Source organism: Artibeus jamaicensis, unplaced genomic scaffold (genome assembly GCF_021234435.1).
Source record: "Artibeus jamaicensis isolate MK-2021 breed Jamaican fruit bat unplaced genomic scaffold, CSHL_Jam_final contig_311, whole genome shotgun sequence".
NCBI lineage: Eukaryota > Metazoa > Chordata > Mammalia > Chiroptera > Phyllostomidae > Artibeus > Artibeus jamaicensis.
Window position 1 is genome coordinate 2,316,436 of NW_026521717.1, and position 25,932 is coordinate 2,342,367.

Sequence of the window (25,932 nt, forward strand, 5' to 3'; positions counted from 1 at the left end):
TAGCCTCAGGTTAGATATAACTTACTCTTTGGTATTCGAATTTAAACAGTAGGACTTGAAGTAAGGAGGCTGGATTCTAGTAGTGGAGGTGGCTAGCTCCGGTGACCTTGAATAAGTTTCTTGCTTCTTCTAGTCTGTCTGAGTTTCCTCACTGGTAAAATGTGAATATCTTATTTATCCTAGGTCCTTTCAAATTCTAGCACCCTATGAGATAGCTTTTAAAAGCAACAAATGTGTATGCCAGCTCTATTTTGAAGCTTGGAATATGTTCATTGAATAAACTAGAAAATAAAACAGTTGTTAATTGAATATGGCTATTCTTTTGCTACAAGAAATAAAAAAAAAAACTGATGTTACAAGTTATACCAATGAACTAAGAGGATTTTAATTACTTATTCAAAGTCTAACTCACAACTGTTTTATAAGCTAATTTACTACATTAGAGAGTTTGGTTAAGAAAGAAAAAGCTAGGAATCTTATAACGTATTGAAATATATTAATTTCCTATTTATTATGCTTTCTAAAAAGAAATAAATACTTAGACTATTTCTTTTAATTGTATTTAACTTCAATTTTAGCTTTCTAAAAATTTAGGCTTTCTTAAAACACTCAAGGATTTTGAATAAAAACCTCATTTCATTTTATTCATTCCAAATTATTTATTATTAGGTATACATTTTTGTGCTCTTGCCATTAAAATTAAACTCACTGGTCTACTTCTTTCACTAGTGCATAATCTGACATGATTTCTGTTATCTGCATCATAGAAGACACTTTCCATGTAAGCCCTGTTGCCAGGTAAACAACTCTTCCAACATCAACAACAATAACAAACAACATATGGATATTACATAGACATATTTACACACATGTACAAATTTATACCCACAGATACAGACATATTCATACATACACATGCATGTACATGTACATACACCTTTCTGAAATTTAAGGTGACTGCAAGCACTTTTTTATTTTGCTGTTGAAGGAGCCTCTCTCAGCAAAGTGCATACTGAAGGATCATGCCCAAAGTGAGTAAAAAAAATGACATGCAACTTATAAAGTTTGGTTTTAATACCTATAATGAATTTTATCTTTTCTACACCTAAGCCTGCCCTACTCCTAAGGTCTGTTTTAGTGTAAAGTTACTGTGCAAAAAGCCTTGTCTCCCATATGTATGTCAAATATTCAGAACAAGCTACTTTGTACATTTAAAAATGCAAAACCCATGTATTTATCTACCATCTTATCAAAGAGTAACACTTACCTCACCTGAGTAACAACATATCAAAGCTCCATAAAGAATGTTTTTCCAATGCTGTACAAAGATATTTATTTTTAATAATGACTACAAAGTACTATAAATTACTCAACTGCCTTCTGAAATGAAGACTGAACTTTACTTATGAAAGTTTCAGTGTTATGAATACAATTGTGTTCATCTCCTTAAAAATCAGTAAGCTTCTGTAAATGTACATAATTGTATATATGTATATAACTTATAATGTATATTTTCAAAATGGGTGACTAGACAGAATATCCTATTCTGCAACATTTTGGAGAAAGAAGTTCCACATACCTATCTCTATGTCTCTATGCTTCCACATGGAACATGATATGAGTTCTCACTTCTCTCTGACCATGTCAAGGAACCACAGTTTGAAAATCATTTTGCTAGCATGAATGCCCTGATTCTGTACTCACCAAAGTGGAAAACAAACATTACTCTGAAGATTGAAGTGAAAACTCCTTGGTAGTGAGTATTTCTGGATGGAATATTGCTGTAACTGCATATCATATTAATTTATCCTATGCATTCATCCAGATACTTAACTTTATTATAAAATCAATAACATTTGTCATGTAATTTTCTCCTACAATCCTGCTTGTTATTAAATGCAGCTTAACTTGTTTTATACCTTAAATGTCCAGCAGATGGCAGGATATGCACTAGAATGCACAAAACTGTCTTAAATCCTAACCAGTTTATTTATTTATTTTTTAAATCAGCATTTTGGAAACTTTGATAAAGTTTCACACAATAATGTGGAAAGACAATGTTAAGCTATCTCACTCTTCATTTTTAGCCTTAGAGAACCAATATAAATGGAACATGTATTTGCTCTTATGGTTCATTTTGCTTGAAAAAGACTTTGGCACAATAAAACAAAAGAAATTATTAACTTGAAATATACATAAGCACTGGAATGATAAAGGCAATAAACCAATTTTATGTCAGTTTTTTTGATGTTTTAGCAAGAAACAGGCTGGAGGGTGTGGTTTGCAGCCATGATGCTGTCATTTACATGTGACCACCAACGTACCAGATGACTCTGTTTTAGAAAGTTTCTCTGTGTTGAAGACACAACTTGTGAGTAGTTGTGTAACGGGGTACAGCCAAAGGGGGGAGCAAAAAAGGATTTGGAATGGGGTCTAGAACTCAAGGTGTCCAGGAAATATTAAGATGTCCTCATCCCTCCACCCACCACAGGTGTGAGCTGGGAAAGGGGCAAATGGAGTGGGACCATTGAGAGCTGTTTTGCATAGCAGCAGTTTCACAGCTAACCTCTGGCATGGCCATTTAATGTATCTATAACCTTTAACTGGCTGCATAGATATGTTAAATAGCTGTGGCCATGCTCTGAGCCAGGGGGATAGAAGCGACTTCCACCCAAGATGTAACTGGGGGCAGGTCCCCCAAGTTACGGTGCCTGTGTGAGAGCTTGGAGAAGATTGGCTCCATGCCATGGGGCCACACCTGGCCAGACTCATGATGGCAGCCCAGTAAACTTGGAATAATACAGGAATGTTGGCAAATGTAGCCTACTGGAGGAGTTGGAAATGGGACTGCAAAGGAAGACTGGTGTGGGGATTTAAAACAGATGCGGCAGCCATTGAAGAGAGAACCACGTGCTTTTGGCCAGAATGGGGACCCGCACAGCCATGTGAAATGGAGTACCACTCGGCTTTGACAGAGTGGTGACCCTACCCTCTCTGCAGCTCTCGTGAAGAAAAGGACCATGAGATTTTGACCAGAGTGCAGACCCCTGCAGCTCTGGTAGAAGAGAACCACACAGCTTTGGGGTGCTCCCTTTGGCCATATGGCCTGGGAAGCAGGAGAGACTTTGCATGGAAGAAGGGTGAAAGAACTCTTTGCCAGTAGGCCATGAGAAGGTGCCGCATGGCTTTGGAATAATTAGAGATCCTGCCTGGATGGCGACATAGCTGACAGTACCAGTGGCCTGAAACACAGACATGTGCTTCTTTTCCTGAGATATGGTACCCTGAATTAGGGCAGGGGGAGAAGGAAGCGCTGTGGGCATCTGTGGTTATCCTAAAGGACTTTGATATTTTAATGGGGACATTGGGTCACTACTTTAAGTCTGTATAGCTTTAAATAAACCTTTCCTTTCCTTTTCACAAATCTCTGTAATTGAGAGACGTCTTTCCTTTGGTGGCAGACAGATGAGCCCAGTAGCTGGTCCAGATGGTATTAGTATAGTGTCCTGGTGGGCGTGGGGGCTGCTGTTCTGTAACAGTTTTTGGCATCCCTGAGTGGGCCAAATATTGCACCCCTCCTTGGACCTCTGTTCGGTAACAGTTGTAGAAACTGTTATTAATGTTAAACATTGCAAAGTGGCTGTTATATAAGCTTCCAATCTGATTTGTTGAAAGGGAAATTTTGGTAGGGGAAGGGAGAGAGAAACAAGTATGTTTTTCCCTGAGGTACAGGAATTGCCAAGGGGACCTTTGCTTTGGTGCTGGTTTATGTCTCCCTCAAAAGATCTGGGCTAGATAAAGAACCTATTTGGGTCCACTGTCCACTGAAGAGCAGAGAGAAAGAACCATCATTTCCAGTTGTCAGTGCCTTCAGACTGTTGTGAGTTTGCCTGAAATAAGCAAGTGTGAGACTGGTCAGTGATAAGGCTGACTGAGTCAGAGGAAGGTCAAGGTGAAACCTGTCTTGGTCAAAGGATCAGGAAGATACTAGGTAAGGTCACTGACTCTGTTTCAAGATAAGTGGTGTGTGGGCTGACATACAAGAGTATGTAGTAGAAAATCAGGGAAAGTGAGAGGAGAGGAATCAAGGGTCAGTCCTCACACATACCATTCGCTTGATTCCGAAGGCTCTTCTCCCCCTCCACTTTCCACAGGCCTTCATCTTAGTCTTCATATTTGAACCTCATAGTAAATATTTCTTCAGTCAGTGAATGAATGATTATGCAGAGAAAATTATGAATTATCCCAAGCCCCAAAATGTGCAGATACAACAGAGGCAGAAAGTGCAGCCCTGATATGGACAGCAGGGGAAAGTTCGTGTATGGGAAGGGTAGCAAGCTCTTGCCACCCTGAGAAAAGCCATGGAATCTCTGTGGCATGGAAGTCGGGAAAAGAGCTTAAGAAGAGATAAAGAAACTTATACTTCTGCATATTTATCCGAAGGACTCGAAAGCAGGGTTTTGAAGAGGTTTTTGTACACTGACTTTCATGGCAGTATTATTCACAATAGCTGAAAAGTGGAAGTAACCCAAATATTTTTAACACTTGAATGGACAAACAACACATGGTATATATAACACAATAGGATATTATTCAGCCTTAAAATAAAGGAATCCTGACACATGCTACTACATGGATGAACCTCAAGAACATTATACTACCTAAAATAAGCTAGGCACAAAAAAAACAAATATTGTATGATTCCACTTACACGAGGTATCTAAAATAGGTACCTCTAAAACAGAGGTATCTAAAAATAGAATGGCAATTGCTTGGGCAGGCAATAGGGGAAATGAGGATTTGCTATTTAATGGATCTAGAGCAGCAATTTCCAAACTTTTTCACCTCAGTGCACACATAAACTAATTACTAAAATTCTGTGACATTATTTTCCAATCTGACAAAGAATAGGTATAATTTTGATATACTCACACTGGATAGCTATTGTTTTGTTGGTTGTCGTCTTTTTTTTTATTTGGCAATTGAAGGGGAAAAAAGGTCAGTGCCTCTGACTAAATAGTCAGGTATTGCATGTTTTAAAAATGCTTGCAGCGGAGCCCTGGCTGGTATAGCTCAGTGGATTGAGCGCGGGCCTGCGAACCAGACAATCATGGTTCGATTCCCAGTCAGGGCACATGCCCAGGCTGCAGGCAGGTTCCCTGCAGGCCAGTTCCCAGCAGGGGATGCACAATCGTAACCATACATTGATGTTTCTCTCCCTCTCTCCTTCCCTTCTCATCTAAAGATAAATAAATAAAATCTTTTAAAAAAAGCAGCACAATTTACAATAGCCAAGAGTTGGAAACAACCTAGGTGCCCGACAGTAAATGAATGGATCCAAAAATTGTGGTACATATACACAATGGAATTCTATGCAGCAGAGAGAAAGAAGGAGCTACTACCCTTTGCAACAACATGGATGGAACTGAAAAGCATTATGCTGAGTGAAATAGGCCAGGTGTTGAAAGACAAATACCATATGATCTCACCTTTAACAGGAAGCTAAACAACAAAATAAACAAGCAAGCAGAATAAAAACAAAGACACTGAAATAGAGAACAAGGGGACAGTGACCAGAGGGGAGAGGGAAGGGAATTTAAGGGGGAAGGGGGGAGGGATTTGGGGGAACAAATGTGAGGGATGCAGGGACGAGGTGGGGAGCACGGGACAGGGGGGGGCTTGGATGGGAGAAATAGACAAAAAACTGTACTTAAAAATAACTAAATAAAAAAATGAGAAAAAAAGCAGAAAAAATGCTTGCAGCATACTTGTTGCAAATCGCTGGTCTAGCGTTTCAGTTTTACAGGGTCAAAGATTCTGGAGATTGGTTGCACAACAATGTGAAGATACTTTAAAACTAGTGAATCACACATTTAAAACTGGTTAAGAAGGTAATTTTTACATTGTGTGTATTTACCACAATTAAAAAGTGTTAAGCTCTGGCTAGTGTGGCTCATTTGGTTGGAATATTGCCCATAACTGAAGGATTGTGGGTTACATTCTGGTCAGGGCACATGCCTAAGTTGCGAGTCTGATCCCCCATCCTGTGTGGATGCATGCAAATGCCCCCCCATGCCCACCACTGTCTGGAGGTATGAGACCTGACCCACAGGAAGCAACTAGTTGATGCTTCTCTCTTCCAGATATTTTTCTCTCTCCCTTCCTCTCTCTCTAAAGGCAATTTTAAAAAATGTCCTCAAGTGAGAGGAAGAAAAAAAAGTTAAAAAGAAAAAAAAAGAAGAAATTGAGATTAGATCATGCAGAACAAATGCATTAGCCAACAACTGCATTTCTTCTCCTTGGGGCTGAGATCTCCATATATAGTTCATCCTTGTTTAGATTTTAAGGATTTAAGCATTTTAACTCAACATTCATGCTACCTATGCTTTGGTTGGGACTTGACCTTATAATATTGCCTTATTGAATTCCAGTTTTACTACCTGGGTTCTGGCATCTCCTAAAAGGCACTTGCCTGATGTCTCTAGGGCTGGGGCCCTGCTTTGCTTGTATAGGGACCAGTTCTCAAACCTCAAAGATAACTCCTGCCATTATTGCAGTCCTGGATGCTTCAACCAGGGTGTTTAGGAGTGCCCAGGACTGTCCTGGTTTTAGGACTGAAATTCCTATGTCTTGGGAAACTCCTCAGTCCAGAGCAAACTGGAACAGTAGTAGGTCATGCTACCTGTAACAGTCCTCCTTTTGTAAGCATATCTTTCAGTGTTGGACCCTCCAATGCTTGTCCATTGGCCCTTGGTGGAAGCAGGGATGAGCCGGGATGGGGCACCAACTGCAACGGCTGGAGTCAGAGGCAGTGCCTGGAGCCATAACTAAAGCCACTTGATAAAGGAGGACACAGAACATGAGAAAAAGCTACATTTGGAAGGTTCTAAAATTCAGAACTGGGAGGTCAAGAAGAGAAAAATTGATGCTAAGAAATAATGTTTAAGAACTGTGCTGAGATTTTGACACAAATTAACTCATTTAATCCTTACAACTTTCTAAATTAGACACTATGATGATCACCATTTTATAGATGAGGACACTGAGACTTAGAATAAGAATAAATAGGTCATTGTTTTTGCTGGACTTTGAATCCAGGCCATCTGATTTTAAACCAGTAGACTAGGGAGCCTTAAAACAGACTGTAAACCTGGTTTCATACCTAGAAATATGCATTTAGTTGGTCCGGGATGTGGTCTGAGAATTGGGATTTTTACTTTCCAGGTAGTGCTAATGTGTACCCAGGGCTTGCTTGTTTGTTTGTTTCTCAGGTACATTTAACATTCAATATTATATTACTTCTAGGTGTGCAGCATAGTGGTTAGACATTCATATAACTTATGAAGTTAATCTTCTAATAAGTCTTGCACCCAGATACCATGCATAGTTATTACAAAATATTGTAATATTGATCATATTCTTTAAGCTGTCCTTTACATTCCCATGACTATTTTGCAACTGCCAATTTGTACATCTTAATCCCTTCCACCTCAACCCCCTTCCACTCTGGCAACCACCAGTTTGTTCTCTGTATTTATAAGTTTATTTGTGTTCTCTTTGTTTGTTTGTTTATTTTGCTTTTTAGATTCCACAAATAAGTGAAGTCATTGTATTTTTCTTTCTCTGACTTGTTTCACTTAGTACAATACCCTCTAAGCCCATCCATGCTGTCAAAAATGGTAAGATTTCATTCATTTTTATGACCAAATAATACAATATTTCAATGTATATATGTACCACCCCTCCTTTAGTCATTGATCTTTTGATTGGAGTATTTAATCCATTTACATTGAGACTAATTATTGATAGGTATATAGTTATTGCCATTGTATTGTTTTCTGATTATGTAGTTCTTCACTGCTCCTTTCTTATTTTCATGCTCTTTTATATGTTGATGACTTTCTGTAGTGTTGTATTTGAATTCCTTTCTCTTTATTTCTTGTGTATCTCTTGCACACCTTTGTGGTTAGTGTGACAAAAATATATACATATATATCATATACTATATATATATAAATAAAATAAAGCTATGTTTATAGTAGTCTATTTTAAGTTGATGGTCACTTGAGTTTGAACACATTCTAAAATCATTATTATTTTTATTCACCCTCTCCACATTTAAGTTTTTGTCATTATTGTTTACATTTTGCATGTGTGTTTGTGTAAATCACTTAATTTACTATACCTACATGATCTTCCTACTTTCATGTTTAAACCATTGTACTAGCTTTACTGTTGGTAAGCCTTATTTACTGTTGGTGAGCCTTATTTAGTGTTGATGAGCTTTATTATATGTTTGCCTTATCAGTGAGAATTTTTTTGCAATATTTTCATATATATATATATTTTTTCCTTTTTATTCTCAAAGAAGTCTCTTTAAAATTTCTTGTAATATTGCTTGATGCTGATGAACTCTTTCAGATTTTTCTTGTCTGGGAAGATCTTTATCTCTCCTTTGATTCTAAATGGTAGCTTTGCTGGGCAAAGTAATCTTGGTTATAGGCCTTTATTTTTCAGCACTTTGAGAATTTCATTGTTATGCTTGATGTCTTCCCAAAGATTTCTATTATTTTCATTTTTGTTTTATTTATTTATTTTTTATTATTGTTGTTCTATTACAGTTATCCAAATTTTCCCCTGTTGCTCTCCACTGTCCCTCACCCTCTCACACAGTCAATCCCCACCCTATTGTGCATGTCCATGGGTCATTTATACTTGTTCTTTAACTAAGCCCTTTTCCTTCTTTCTTCTCTTATCCCCCTCTTCTCTGGTCCCTGTCAGTTTGTTCCTTGTTTCCATGCCTCTGCTTCTATTTTGCTCATCTGTTTGTTTTGTTCATTAATTTCCTGTTATAGATGAGATCATATGGTATTTGTCTTTTGCCACCTGCCTTATTTCATTTAGCATAATGCTCTCCAGTTCTATCCATGCTGTAGTGAAGGGTAGGAGCTCCTTCTTTCTTTCTGCTGCATAGTATTCCATTGTGTAAATGTACCAGAGTATTCTCATTTTTAAACTTTTTTCTTTTTGCTGTTCTGATTGTTTTCCACTCCCTTGTCTTCCAAATTAGTGATTTGATCCTCTGCTTCATCTAACCTGCTGTTGATTCCATCTAACATATTCTTTATGTCAATGATTGTATTCTTCATTTCTGACTGGTTCTTTTTTTTTATGTTTTTCTATCTCCTTTTTTAGGTTTCCTATTTCTTTGTTAAAATTCTTACTGATGATCATCTGTTCTTCTCCTAAGTTCATTGGACATCCTTATAACCAATGTTTTGAACTCTGTATCTAGTAGAATGCTTGGCTTTATTTTGTTTAGTTCTTTTTCTGAACTTTTGTTCTCTTCTTTCATTTGGGACATGTTTTATTGTCTCCTCATTTGGCAACCTCCTTGCATTTGTGTCTGTGTATTAGGTAGAGCTGCTACATCTCTCAGTCTTGGTAAAGAGGCTTTATGTAGTAGGTGTCCTGTGGGGCCCAGTGGCACAATCTTTCTGGTCACCTTATCCAGGTGTTCCCAGTGCATCCATTGTATGGTTTGTGTTTTCTCTCTTCTTGTAGCTGAGCCTAGATAGCTGTGGGCATATCAGTGGGTGGGATTGACGTTCAAGCTGACTGGCTGTGAGGACTGGCCATGACTATAGCACATAAGCTGTTGTGCAGGGGCTGATACCAGGGAGCAGGGTTCATTTTAATGGGCTCTAGTGCCTGTTGTGTTCACTCTTTAGGTATATTATTTGTGGTGCTAATTGGGTGGTGCTCTGGTGTGGTGTGAAGCAGGCCACCAGGTATGTTGGTTCTAGGACCTCTCTGGAGGGGCTCTAGTGCAGGTCACATGTGGCCACATGGTAGGAGCTACAAAGTGATTTAAAGTTGGTAGCAGTCTGTGCTGCACTTGGGGGTTCCTGGCAGTAGTTTTGCTGTTAGCCAGGCTTGGGGCCACTTAGCAAGAAGTACAGAACATGCTGAGACCATAGACTCCTTCTTAGGAGTAGGAAAGTTCACATTGCAGGCCCAGGCTAGCTGCTTGTGTGGACTAGCCTCTGAAAGAGGTTTGGGATGGGCATATGAATTGGATGGGACAGGGTCTCAGGGAATCACCAGGGTGGGGCAATCTATGTTAGCCAGGTTAGTTGAGATTCAGCCTTCATGTCTGCCTGAACTTGTGGGCTGTGTGTTGGGAGAGGGCTCAACAAAAGAACAATGGTATCTGCCAGCACTTTAGTGCCCCAGAGAGCGGTTTTTTTCCTCAAACCAGATAATTCAGTTCCTTGTGCTTTTTGAGCTGCTGTTTCTTCTCTGGAGCTTAGGGCAAGTGTTTGTGACTGAGTGAGTCTATGCTCAGGCACTTTGACAGGATGACTAGGTCAACAGCAGCTCTCCATCTCACCTAGATTGAGTCCCTATGAATTTTCACAGCCACATGTTGAGGGGAGTCATCTCCCAGCACTTGTGCTCTGGGCTGGGAAGCCTCGTGTGGGTCTGGTACCCCTTTCCACTTAGGGGGGACTTCTGCTGCCCAGATATCCCTCCCAATTCTTAACTACTACATGTATGTGTGGGGCAAACCTGTGTCACATCTTCATCCCTCCTTTTAATCTTGTGATGGCTTTCTCTTTATAACCTTAGCTATAGGATTCTGTTCAGGTAGTCTTTGGATGGTTCTCAGGAGTGGTTGTTCTATAATTTAGTTGTAACTTTGATGTGCTCATGGGTGGAGGGGAGCACAGTATTTATCTGCTCTTTCATCTTGATCAGAAGTCCCACCCTGGGTTTAGAACCATTGCCCTAAAGCCCAATTTTCTTAAAGGTGAAAGTTCAGAAAATGGGCAGAGTTGAGGAAGTTGTACTAAGGGCAAGGATAAAGAGTTGGCAAAAGGTGCTCAAGTGATTGCTATGAACATAGCCTTGTAATGGTATGCAGCCAGGGCCCCCCAAATGAGGGACCTATAATAGGGTCCAGAATGTAGGATGTAGGGTCCAGAATGTAATGGTGTCCCAGAATATAGGATATCCCCACTCCCACAAGTCTGACTGAGAGATGGGACCAGTGGGGCAGGGCCATTAAGAGTTATTTTGCATATCAATAATAGCAGAATAGCTTCACACCTGATATGCAAAAATGGTTATTTTGCATATTAATAAGTCTAGCTAGGGAAATGGGAGTGACTTTGACCCCAAAACTAGGAGGCAGCTCCCCCTGGTTATTGTGCATGTGTGAGAGCTTGGAGATAGTTCTCTCCATGCCACAGGGCCACTCCTGCCTAGACTAGCTATGGCAGCAAAGAAAGGCAGAGAATATGGTAGTGCTGGCAGGTATAGCTAATTGTGGGAGGAGTTGGAAATGGGGTTACAGGAGAATATTCATGCTGGAATTTAAACCGAGGCTAGGCAGGCATTCTGGGGCTTAACCACATGGTTTTGGGAGTGGAGAGGGGGCTCCCTTGACCACGTGGCTTAGAAAGCAGGAAAACAAGATGTCTCAACCATGCACAGCTCTCTCTTAGCAGTTTGAAAGAATGCAGGGGGACAATGCAGGGCAATGAAAGAGGACAATGTGAGTCTATAAGGGAAGAAAAGGGGCGAAAGGACTCTTGCTGGTAGACCATGAGAAGGTACAGCATGACTTTGGATTAAGAACTAGAGATCATGGAGGTGAGACAGCTGATGATGCTGGGGACGGAGGGAGACTTGCCCAGCTGAAAACGATTACTGGGAGGAATGAATAATCTAGCCAAGTAACAGACTTCTATTTCTTTTTCCTGAAATAGGTACCCCTGACTAGCCTGTTTGGGCAAAGAGGAAGGAGGAAGATTATGTGTGTGTTTATGGGTATTTTAAGGAACTTGGAGATTTTTGTTAAATTTTATTTTAATTGTTGTTCAAGTACAGTTTTCTGTCTTTTACTCCCATCTCAGCCCACCCACCAATTCCTCCCCACCTCCCTCCCATTTCACCCCCAATTTTTTGTCCATGTGTTCTTTACATATGTCCCTGTAAACCCTACTCCTTTTCCCCTAAAATTCCCTCTCCTCTCCCTTCTGATCACTGTCAGCCTGTTCTGTGTTTTAGTGTCTTTGGTTATATTTTGCTTGTTTGTTTGTTTTATTGTTTAGGTTCCTATTAAAGGTGAGATCATATGGTATTTGTCTTTCACCGTCTGGCTTATTTCACTCAGCATAATGCTTTTCAGTTCCATCTGTGCTATCGCAAAGGATAGGAACTCCTTCTTTTTTTCTGCTGCCTAAAATTCCATTGTGTAAATGTACCATAGTTTTTTGATCCATTCATTTACTGACAGGCACCTAGGTGGCTTCCATTTCTTGGCTATTGTAAATTGTGCTGCTATGAACATTGGGGTGCATAGGTTCTTTTGGATTGGTGTTTCAGGGTTCTTAGGATATAATCCTAGCAGTGGAATTGCGGGGTCAAAAGGCAGATCCATTTTTAGTTTTCTGAGAAAATTCCATACTATTTTACATAGTGGTTGTACCAGTCTGCAATCCAATCAACAGTGAACTAGAGTCCCCTTTTCTCCACAATCTCTCCAACACTTGTTGTTTGTTGCTTTGTTAATGATGGCCATTCTGACTGGTGTGAAGCATGGTACTGGCATAAAAACAGCATATGGACCAATGAAACAGAACAGAGAGCCCAGAAATAAACCCAAGTCTCTATGGGCAACTAATATTTGACAAAGGGGGCAGTAACATAAAATGGAGTAAAGATAGCCTCTTCAACAAATGGTGTTGCGAGAACTGGAAAGCTATGTGCAAAAAAAAATGAAACTTGAGCACCAACTTACATCATACACCAAACTAAATTCAAGGTGGATAAAAGACTTAAATATAAGCCATGACACCATTAAAGTCCTAGAGGAGAACATAGGCAGGAAAATCTCAGATATATCATGCAGCAACATTTTTGCTGATATGTCCCCTAGAGTAAGGGACATAAAAGAAAGAATAAACAAATGGGATCTCATCAAAATTAAAAGCTTCTGCATGTCTAAAGAAAAAAGTATTAAAATAAAAAGAGAACCACCTGTATGGGAAAACATATTTGCCAATGATACTTCAGACAAGGGTTTAATCTCCAAAATATGTAAAGAACATACACAACTCCACTCTAAGACAAGCAGCCCAGTTAAAAAATTGGCAAAGGACTTGAACAGACGCTTCTCCAAGGAGGACATACAGAGGATCCATAGACACATGAAAAGATGCTCAATATTAGTAGCTATCAGAGAGATGCAAATTAAAACCATAATGAGATACCACTTCACACCAGTCAGAATGGCCATCATGGACTTTTGGATTTTAATGACAACGTTTTACCATTACTCAAAACCTATATAACTTTTGAATAAATAGTTCCTTTCCTTGTCACCAAACTCTGGTTCTGAGAGCCATAATTTCTAACACCTGTCCAGAAAGACTCCAGGGGAGGGGGCTTGTTTTGGTAATAGTATCTTGCCTGCCCCCACCACCACAGCCACAGGTTCATTCTGTAACAGCCTCATGCTCTTACTTTATTCTTTTGGCTACTGAAGATAGGTGGATCAGACATGTTTAGAAATGTCACTGACCTGTTTATTGTCTCTTGACTTCTTCCCTTGATGTCATGTTCTTCTTACATATGAGGCTTGCTATGCCCAGCTCTGTACCTCTCCTTCACATCTGGGCTGAATCAAAATCAGGTCCTGGACTCTCCCAGAATTCCTATCCTATAAAAGTTATCTTGATGACTTGAAAAAAAAAGACTCTTCTTTTTTTCATCCAACCCCATGCTTTTTGCCCAATGAAAAGAAACAGAAGATTTTAAGACCTAGATTTTAAGATTTTGTGTTGGTAAGAGTTTACTGTTTCCTTGGGAAAATGTATTAAATACAAGTCTAAATGCATTATTTATAAGAATGCATACAGTTATCAGGTAGGTAACTCATTTTGTTATTTTCCTGAAGAAACTCAACCAGCTACTACAAAATCAGAAATATCTACTTTTTGAATGAAACACTCAATCACCCATTAATATTGATTCTTAGGCAAGAACCAATTGAGTTTACACAGACCCCAAGTCCATAAATGCTACTTACATAGCTCTGGGTGTCAGTAGTTTCTGGAAACCAAATTTTATATAATGGCCCCAGAATATGGTCCATCTATAACCATGACAGCCAGGTCTTACAAAGGCCCATCATCAAATATAGTCAGTTAGGAGTCCAGTTTTTGTTGGTGGATACAGGAATTTCCAGAAACTTCATTCTCTCTTCAGGTTCAAACTTAAAAATATATACAGACATTTTTAGATTCCCAGTACCTTTCTGTTTCCTAACAGAAACAGAGTCTGAGTTAGCAATCCAGTGGTGCTGATAGAAACACAGGGACAGATTCATTCTCTCTTCCTTTGTGTTGCTTGGCCAAAAGAGGGTTTTTGAAACAAACTGCTAGGTTGGAGAATGGGATATTTCTGGCCATAGGACCTGGTGAAGCCCTGGGTAGTGTCTGTGAGCCTGGCCTCATCAGCACTGGCTCTGATCACTAAGTCAGGGGTCAGTAAACTATGGTCACAGGCCAAATCCTTGCCAGCCTCTCTCTTTTTTTCTAGTAAACAGAGTTTTGTTGGAACACAGCCAGTGTATGGAATGACAGAGTTGACTAGTTGTGACAAAGACCACATGTTCTGCAAAGCCTAAAATTATTTACTATCTGGCTCAGAGAAAAGCTTCCCAACCCCTATATTAAGTTACTCATAGCCTTAGAATATAATTGGTTGAAAAATATTCAATTTGTCTCCAACCTATTTCAAAGGTCAAGAGCAAACCAAAACAGCCTACCACTTGGATGTGGTACCTTTGCAATTTGAAGTCACCTCCTCAAAGGCAATGAGACAGTGCCAGTCTATAGTTGTTGCTAATATTTTAGTTTTGCAAACATTCATTATGAAAACAAGCTTGTGTTTTTCAGAACACATTGGAAATTATAAACTAGTGTTTGGTGCAATTTGGATTTGTGCTCTAACAAAAAGAAGAAAGAGCTTAGTGGAGGCCTCCTAAAAAAGTTTTCTAGGACCATTATATTTTTATTCAGGTTACAAGAGTGCTTGACTATTTCTATTATCATTATTATTATTATTATTATTATTATTATTGGAATTTTCTTGTCCCCTGGGGTTTTATTGTTCTCAGCAAAATTTTTTTAACTAGTGAGTCAGAGCCCTACTACAATGACAAAAAAATTTGATTTGGTCTCATAGAATTTTGCTAGCATGAAGGATGACACTGAGGTGCAAAGATGTCACAGGATGAACTAAATATAGGCCTTGCAAGGCACTCCCAGGCCCAGCCATTTCTCTGTAGATAGAGACCTGCTACATGTCACGAGCCTCCTCCCCTTTTTTTGCCTTGTGCCTTTTGCACTGCTCTGAGGAGTATTTCTCTTCAAGGTAGAGCGATGAAGCCATCCCTAAATTCTGTGAGGACACACGATGCAGCAGGTGCTGCATGAACACTTCACTGGCAGAAGCAAGCTGGCATGGAGACCAGGCACAGAGTAGGGAACCTCAAGACATTCTGTTAAGACATGTTTTCTTCCGGTTTTTTAAATCTTCACCCAATGATATGTTTATTGATTTTATAGAAAGAGAGGTGGGGAGAGAGAAAAAGAAAGAAAAGAAACATTGGTAAGAGAGAGAAACATCAATCAGTTGCCAATGGGGTATGTAACCTGTAATCTAGATATGTTCCCCAGGGAATCAAACCCACAACCTTTTAGTGCACTGGTCAATGCTCCAACCAATTGAGCTACCTGGATGGGGCATTTCCTCAGTTTTTAAACTAATCAATGAGACAAATAAGCATGCAAAATATAACCAGAGACATTGAAATTAAGAACAACCTGACAGTAATCAGAGGGGAGATGGGAGGGGATAATGGGGAGAAAGGGGAGAAGGGTTTTCAGGAACATGTATAAAGGATTCATGGACAAAGTGGAGGGGGGTGGAATCAGGGGAGAGAGGTGGGGATGGCTGGGGTTGGGGAGAGTGGTGGGGGGTAAATGCAGACAACTGTACTTGAACAAAAATAAAAAATTTAAAAATAAAACATTAAAAATGAACTAATTTGCTACGCATTTGTAAGGACAGCACTTGGCTGCAAAGTGTGGTCACACCATAGGTAGAATTTTTCAATTTGCTTATTTGCACAAATGAGTTGGACAATGTAGTTTACAGATGAAACAATGAGAGTGTGCATTTCTAATGACATGAGAATATTGATGAGATAAAGTTATTTGACAGGATGTGTGAAAAGTACTATATTTAAACTGAAAAGGTCTTGTCCACCTGATTTAAACTTTCTTATTTGTCATAGGTTGGTGGGCTTAACACCTTCTCAATGGTCTGCATTCGAAGGTAGGACCCTGGTCTCATGACCCTTCTTGTAATAGATGCCCCAACTCCCCAAGCACAGAGTCTAGACCACATTTTGCAGAAGAGAGATGCCCCTGCTTTTGATTCACTTTGACCATGGAAAATTCTGATTATGAAACATGGAAAAGTCTAAGTTTTCCCTTGAGAAACATTTCCTTGACATGTCCCCCACCCATCTACATACCCTATATGTGTAAAACTTTCTCCTTGGTCACTAAAGAACGCTGGGACCTCCACAATGGCAAGGGAGAGAGAAACAGACTGCAGACTGCTGGTGGGGACCAACTTGGCAGCAACCTGCCTAGTCTTTGTCATGAATGACTACACTGGCTAATGTAAGTACAATTTCTGTAACAGATAATCCATGAAATCTTAATAGCTCAGTTGTTACTGATATAATTTCTCATTAGTGTTAGAGAGTGGGATGGGCATGGCACTTTCCACAGTCTTTGGATGATACAGGTTAGAGATGCTCTGCCATTTCAGCACATAACTTTCCTAGAGGCTTTTGGGCTACACATACAGCCAATGGATGGAGGAGCATGTGGGATGTTACTCTGGCTTAGACCCGGGAATAGAGCAGATAATTTCTGCACAAACTCCAGGGCCAGATCTGAGTCATATGGCCATGCAAGAAAAGCTAGGAAATGTAGTCTAATTTTGTGTCCAGGAGGAAAGATAAAAGAGTTTAGTGCATAGACTAATCAGTCTCTCCTGCAGTGGGCAGAGGCCCCTTTCCAGTGTGGCTAGTGTTGGTGCCAGGTATCTGGTGAGTTCAGTACAGGTGCCAGTCTTGCAGTAAGGTAATAGATTGTATCTGCTTCTAAGAGCTTCTGTTTAGTTTGAAGAGGCCAGTGAAGAATAGAGTTTCAGTCTCTGGACAAACCAAAGTGATCTCAGAACATCCAAGGTAGAAACTAAGTCATGATTTCTTGGCCAATACAACAAATTAGGAGAAGTTGTAGCCTGGGCTCTGGGTAGGTGCTCAGAGTCTAGGACATATGTTCTGGATGTGATGTGGAAAGTCTAATTCTAGACCATATCACTAGTGGAGAAGGGTATTTAGTGTTCTGCCAGACTCAGTGGAACAAACCTGGGAGCTGAGTAAAGGTCTCAAGTTTCTTCAAATGGACTGAGGAATAGGTATTATATATGTCCATTTTATTCTTCCCTTGAATCTAGTAGACCTTGTGGTTGAATCTTCAAGGTTTATTTCACTACAAATCTAAACATATCTTAGTAAATGTATTCATTTAATCTGGACAGGAAACTAGGGAAAGCCAGAGTCACCCATGTGACTCTGCAGTTGTATGATTGGTGAGAAAATGTGGTCCCTTATAACCCTCTGGAATTGCTTCACACCTATGAGTAACACCTCCCTGAAGTTGAGCATTTCCCACACAGAATGTGGAGATGCCTTGGATCCATCCATCTCTGCTCAGTGGATCCAAGTGATCATGGAATTTTACTAAATCCCTCTCCCTTCATGGTAGCAGGCGCCCAGGGAGCAGGTCTGATACAACTCAGCCACCAGTCTTGGGGCTTAAGTGTGTGAGATGGTTGAAGACGCTGAAGACCACAGCTGGCCCTTACTTTTCCAATAGCTGGTTGAGGACACTGAGGCCAGAAGAATGGGATACTTCAGAAACTACACAGGAACTCATTGCCCAAAGTTCCTAAACCTTGCAGGGACATATTTATAGCAGACAAAGCTGGAGTATGTGGCTAATAGTTCAGAGCCAGAAAATCTAGCTTAAGTAGTTTAAAACCTGCCAAAATTAGGGCTTTCCTTTGAAGTCTATGTAGGCTTTGTTCCTCTTATCACAAAATAGTGGGAATTTTAGGGCCACCCTAAATGTTTCACCAATAATTTACATGCTTCCAAACGCTAGCAAAACATACTTGACATTACTGATACTGTTTTCCACTCTCAGTTGCACCAAGGTGCTCAGCTTAGGACTGGTACTGTTTCCAAGGTGAGTATGAGTTGACAAGGATGAAAGAGATGCCATGGGCTTTTAGTTGAGTCTCTGTAGACTCAAGCTACCTAAGCAGATGTCAGTAGTGTTCTACCCATAAGCCTTGGAACTTTTAGTATCTGCATCTTGGAGTTTGAGTAACTCATTTTTTTTTTTGGTGGCAGTGGTAGTGGTAAGAGTAGAAACTTCTCTGCCTCACTCTGCCCAGGAGCAGGACAGGCTAGAAGTGCCAGGAATTACGACCTACCACCTCCACTCTCTGCCCCAGCAGCAGGTCTCAGCCAACTTGACACTGGGATATAAATACCTACCTGCTTGCTCTCTTGCCCCTTGGGTAGGATAGTTCCGAGGCATGTATTGTGCTACATTTCCCCGAGTTTTTCATACAAGTTGACCATGGTAGCTTACTCCAGGACCACTCTTATAGCTGCCTCCTTCCCCTGTATTACTTTCTTCATTCTCAACTGATGTTCTCTGTCCTTCTCAAATAAACTATTTTCATATGAATCCTTGTCTCAGACTCTTTCAGTTTGCACTCTTTCAGGGAGAGTGCAAACTAAGACTCTACATTTCCAGAAAATAGCCTGGGTTTCATGAGTGGGTCATCTGACACTTTAAAAATCATTTTCCCAGATACATATTTTGGGAACATGATGGAATTCACTTCCAATCTTCCTGCCTCACTAATATCTATAGACACAGGGCAAGTTCACACTACAACTTTCTTTTCTTTGAGACCTAAAGAAAATTTGTTTCTACATAAATTATAGAAATGGCTTAATATATTTTTGGTGTTATACTTAGTAAGAAATACAACTATATCATTGTCTGGGACTTCATTGCCCTTATTGTCTCAGGTGACCGTTTTTTCTGGGCCTGCTTGTAATGAATATTTCAACACATGGTTTATTTGGTCTGAAATGTGCTTTCAACATAATACATCATTCAGTAATGAGATTGTAGGGGAAGGGAGTTATAATTCTCACCTGCTCACAGTGACTAGAGGTGACCAGTACCTACCAGAATCGCCTAAAACTCATGAGCAACCAAATTCTGAGTTTAAGTCAGTTCTCTAAGTGCACTCAATCATAGGAAGTTGTTTGAGGGTTGGAGAGAAACACTGTTTTTTGAACACAGCCTAGTGGTTGCAGCTGGTTTTGTGTCCAACTCATCCTTCACAGTTATGGAGATGGGGGCTGTGACAAAGAGTGAGTCAAACAGCCACCTCACAATGTCTTCTGTAAAAATCTGGAGTGGAAGGCAGCCTGCTTTGAAGCATAGTCATAAAGTGGATAGCCATATGATTTTTTCCAAAACACAGGATGTGAGTAATATTACACTTCTTTCCTTTCTCTAAATCTAATATGTCCCAAGCCCCCGTTCAGTGAAAAGGTCAAACTGTCATGACCGAGTTCTTATTGGCGCCATGTAAATATACTGAGGGTATCTTGTGCTATTTGGTCCCTAAAAACATAGCTGGCATAGTCAGTGTTCAGAACTATACTATTCCTCAAGGATGAGGGCTCTCCTAGGGAACTGGGGTTATTGCCAAGGCCAAGCACCCAGTGCTTAAGGCCCAGCCTCCTTAGGAAGGTGGCTCTCTCCTTCTGTTGAACTGTCACATTTGGGGGCACTGCAAGGCATCGGGCAGAGGCTCCCAGTGCTTGTGGAGCTGAAATATCACCCCTATTTCCCCATTCTTGGAGGATATTCCCCCAATTGTCTTCTGATCTTGATTTTTCCCATTTCTTTTACTTCTGAGAGGAGCCCATATAATCACTGCTCAAGGGGCCTTTAGAAACAAAATATGAAATCTCCTTAGAAGAGTAGCTGGGAAAATAATATACCAATGCTAGTTTTTTTCCTACAAACACAAATTCTACAATGCAACCTTGTAGTGCTGACAGTCATATTCAACAATATTAATAGATAGGTGGGCGAGAGGAATAGCTGCAGAATTATCACTTGAAGCTATCTAGCAAATAAGATGTGACTTTATGAGATATAAAATGGCAGAGAAAAAGAAAAGGGACTCGTCTTGAAGTGGAATATGGTAATTTGACCTTTTTGAGGGATACATGTATCTTTTCTGTGCAATGTAATTACACATTCAATTATTTGCTATTAACATAAACATCATTACTATGATAATAGTAATAAATTTTCTATTAAATTTTATTTAATTCAAAATGAGTAATATTTTAACAATCTACATTTACTTAGCATTAGATATTTTCATGCGTGTGATCTTATTTGCTATTAACCATATTCTGGGAAGGAAGTATGGTAGATAGAATTTCCCCATTTTGAAGCTAAGAAAAGTCAAGTACTTCTAATGTTAATTACACTCCAAAGTCTATCAGCCAGTTGACAGTTCAGTAGGGCCAGAACCCAAGTGGATTGTTGTATTGTGACCATTCAAGGCCTGAAATGTTCACAGTATTTAGGCAGAAGGAATAATATTCACGGAACCATGGGGATGCTTGACATGCCTTTGTTCAAGGGTGGGCGATTCATACACGCTGCAAGCTGTGTGTCCCCCTACATGTCTCTACATGGCACACTGCATATCATCTGTCCCCTTGTGTGGCACATGTTGTAGCACTCAGTGGGGAGTCCCTACCTTCTTAAGTACTAGAGACAAACAAAGCCAGCAAAAAGCCAAAAAGTTATATAGCATAGCATGATTCTGCACATGTGAGCTCACTCAAGGCTCACTCAAACAGTTTATTGGACTCAGTCTCAAGGCTATGAGAACACTACTTATGAAGCCCATTCAAGGTTATGGGAAATTGCTTCCCTTAGTTACCCAGACACTTGAGTGAGAAAGCCAGACTGCCTCCATTTACCTTATAATTGTTTTTCCACTTGACCACTCCACGCTAAGCTGTAAGACTAGGAGTGAAAATATAGATCATAGATGACATTCTTAATCTTATGCAACTCAGTTACTTTGAAGTAAGTCTTTAAAATTAGCCACAAAAGACTTTCCTCACAATATGCAGTGAATGACCAAATTTTGTCTTCGTTTGACTACATATTTAACCCCAATTGAGCCAAGTAAGTGAGTAGGTATTGAATGCTCCTGGCACTCTGCAGCTGAAAGCTTTCTGGTGGGAAATGTTAGGTTTATGGAAGAATTAGGTATGTGCAACCATTCATTCATTCAGAAACATTCAAATAGCAATTGCTATGTGCCAAGCATCATCCTAGACTCCCGTGCTGCTCTGTCAAACAAAGTAGCCATGAATCACAAGTGGTGATTTAAATTTTAATGAGATGAAATTAAACACAGTATAAAAATTCAGCTCACAGTCACATATTTCAAATGCTCAATAGCCACACATGGCTACTGGCTACAACTGAACAGAGCAGACATAGATTCTTAAAGGAAGAAAGTTTCTTTAAAAGCTTTCCATTTATGGTCATGGAAATAGAGCATTTCTATAATCACAGAAAGTTCTATTGGACAGCACTGCTCCATAGTTATAAAGATTTAAAGGTATCAGACCTGGTCCCTCCATTTTAAGAACTTAAAATTATTGCATGCCTATAGCAGAACTCAAAATTCATCATTTTGAATTTATGACAGAGTATCCGTTTAGTGTAGCAGATATTTATTGTGCCAGTCTCTATGATGAACTCTGTGGACATACATATGGCTAAAGATTAGTCTCTGCACTTCACTAGCTTACAGTTCAATATAGACATGAATAAAATGCAAGTCCTGGAGGACCAGAGCAAGTTTCTCTGCCTGTCAAAGTGACAAGAAAAAATGATCAAGCCCATTTCTTCTATTTTCTTTATCCATGCACATAACTTGTTTCTTGAATAACACAGAAAATACTTTCATAACTGTATATGTAATAAGCAATTATTATAATTTTGCATTGACATTATTGAAACACTGGCTCCCCTTGCTCTATTTTACAAATGAACCTGGAACAGGTTGGGAACTGAGGCAATCCCAGATTCACTTGGTAACGTTAATCTTAAGGCAGGCAATTGGACTTCATGCCAAAGACACTTCTCTTTGTACTCTGTGTCTTCAAGCTGAGATAATCTCCCTACCAGCCCTTCCCCTGCTCTATGCATCAGGAGCAGGAGAAATTTATGTTTAATAATGGCCCCACAGTTCTAAGAAAGGCTAGCAGTAATCTTTTATTGAAATTTCTTGCAGCCACTGTTTTGTGTCTCTCTTTTTCTCATGTCACATTTAAGTTGCACATAATAAAATAGTTTTGTTTTTTACACTAAGGTAACTTCTCATTTAATTTGTGGGTAGCAGCTGAATATTAACTGCTTTCTGAGACTTGTATAGAAGTGATATCTATTCACTGCCTGAGTTATTGAGGATGGGGAGAGTTCTCCATTGCCATCTATGGTTGGTGACAAGTATTTAACCCTCAGGTTCTTTCCTTACTGACATCAATGTTACTCTACAGAGTGGAAGTTGCCTAGGATTAAAAACATGCTGCTGTTGAGGGAGAAAAGTCTATGAGTATTTCAAGCTGGTTTATTCCCTCATTTAGCAACCTTGGATATTTCTCTCTTTTGTCTGTCCCTGTGTTTCTGCCTCTACACTCAACATTGAGGCAGCAGTTATTGCACTTGCTGTTAGTTTTAAAATCTTTGTGACCTTAATTGTTAAAAAGAGACAAGGCAACCTAACTTCTCAGAAAGTCTGGATTATTTTTTGCTCCTCCAGTCCCTCATTAACTGACCTTAGGTAAATCACTTGTTCTTGGTGTTTTATTCTTTCCAGATGTGAAATAGGATTTGGAGGACACCACTCTTCCTATTCTCAGGGCACAGATATGGAAGAGTTTGGAAAGTCAGAGTTTTATGAATACTTAGACTGTAATTCTTGACATGTTAAATCTATATTTCTAGTTACCTTCCCCTTTCTTCCCTTGAGTGGGCAACCTTTGAAATGAGCACTCTGCTGTCATAGTTGCCACTGATTGGACCAGGACGGAGCACAAAGGAGCCCATCTATAATTTTGTCTGAGCCAATCAGTTGTCCCCCATGAGTCTATGAACATATTGTAGACACACAGAAATGGAATCCAGACAATGATGGGTCCTTGAAACAAAAGGTCAGGTAGGTTTTCAGCATTTTGACTCAATCCATATTGATGAGCACAGATAGAAATGCAGTCTATGAAGACAGATGAGAGCATGGCTTGGATGTGTTATGAAAAGCAGATAAGTGAATTAGAGGCACGAGGAGATGGGGTGTGGGGTTTTCTATAACTTTATAATTCCTATGAATTCTGGTTCTGTTTTAGGCATTTTTACTTGAACTGCAATCTAATGAGATAGGAGGCATTATGGCTGCCAGTTTAAGAGAATGTAGTTAGTTATGAGACTTATCCAAGGTCACACAGATTGTTTTGAATTTTGCTGAGGATTTAATTACCAATTCTTTATTCTACGTTCAAAGATATTTTTCTACAGGATAGCTTATTGTTTGCATTTATTATTGTTACTTAAGACTGAGAGTAAAGAAGATCTAAAGAAATTGTTGCAGCCCACTGTAGCTACTAAAGAATTATATTCTATTTGTAAATTGCCTGAGCAATATCTTACATCATCCCAGATATTTTTCCTAATGCCAAAACCTCACTGTTAATTTTCTCCTCCATAATAAAAATGACACTACTAATTGTTTTCTACTTATCCCACTCAAATTACTTATTTCTGTCAGAACCAGAGTGTGAGTTTGCAAAGCTAATATATTTTAATTTATATTTTTAGGGATTTGCTACATATTTTCTGAGTTTGACCATCTCCTCAGATGAGCTCGTATGTTTAAAAACATTATTGGGACATATTTGAGTGACAATCACAAAAACAAGCACAGGCATTTCATTTGAGATTTAAGTTGGTATAAAATACATATTGATTTTATCAATTCAATCAATGTTTTTTAACTTTCTTAGTGATATAACCACTTAATCAAAAAATATTATGCGGAAATTAATATAAAAAGAAATTAAAAATGAGGCTTGTCTGTTTGAAGGAAAGTGGTAGATGCTATTTCTCTCATCTCTATGCCTAGCTCACCTCTTTTTTCTAAGGGGAGCTAGTTAATACTTTTGGTGACTATAGAACACAGTTGTAAAATGAACATATTAAATCATAAAATTTATTCTTTATAGTTTTTATTTTACCAAAAGCTATTTTATCGGCAGAAAAATAGCAAAGTATTAGCTCCATCTTGGAGTTGGCTTCATTGATTCCTCACTGAGTTTCTTAAAGACAAAGGGCTTCTTCTTAACCAGTTTTGTCTTACTTATCTTTCTGTTCCCTATTGCACCAAACAGTTGTCCCATAAAATCCCTTGAAGTAATATAATACATTGAACATTGTATTATTACTAACGTATTATTATTAACATTGAACGTATTACTTCAAGGGATACATTGAACAATTGTTCAATGTATCCCTTGAAGTAATACATTCAACTCTGTGAACACAATTTTGGACTAGGGAATGCATTATCTACATGGCTTTTTATCATTTACTGTTCTCTTTTTGTCCTTGATGACACACATGGTATTATAATACTGCCAAATGGTGTTCCACATTTACAATTTCTCTCTAGAATGTAGTGAGTTTCTTCATAAACAAGAGCTTTGAAGCTAATAGTCATGGGTGTTAAACTTGCTGGGTAACCTTAAGTAAGCTACTTAATCCCTCTAAGCTTCTATTTTCTGATATCAAAAACAGAACAATGGTGTTCATTCAATTGAGGTAATTACACATAAAACACTGTTGTTAGTATTATTTGTAAGATACTTAGCACACTGCTTGGCATATAGTATGTGCTCAATAAATAAAAGCTATTTTTATTTTGAGAGCAACATGAAAGGCAGTGAAACACAGGACAAAATCACGATGAAAATGCAAAGTCAGTGTCAAGCCAAATTATACCCATCAATGTGGACATTGTGCTATGCATTTCACAGAGCACTGACTTGTGTTAGGCAGTTGATAGAACTTTCTGTTTTAGAGTTGGCAGGTAACTAAATCTCACCTTCTCTAAGATGTTGTGCAATGTGATGAGGGATTTAAGAAATAGCCTTTCAAAAAGGTCTTTGACTAGTGCCTGGGAGAGTTATTATCATATTAATAAAAATGAAGGAGAAGACTAGGTTTCTTTGTTGCCCATTCACAAAGTAGCTCAGACTGGTAGTTGTTGCCTGTTTATTAAAATGACTGTTGCAAATGCCCCACCCTTTATACCATTCTTCACATGTCTTGTCAGTTGTTCTATTAAAGTATTAGGTAGTTATACAATATTTTTGTTTTACATATAAATTTCTATAGCATCAAATCCTAATTCCAGTTGACTTTATTCACTTTTCCAGTTCTAACTTTTCCCACTCCTCTCTCATCACAATAAAAAACTTTTTCTTCCTTACTTGGAACTTTTTAACTCTAAAAGTTTGAATGACTCATCACATAGTAAAACTGATGAAATCAGCAGCTGCTGGAAAATCATTTTTCCTCTTAG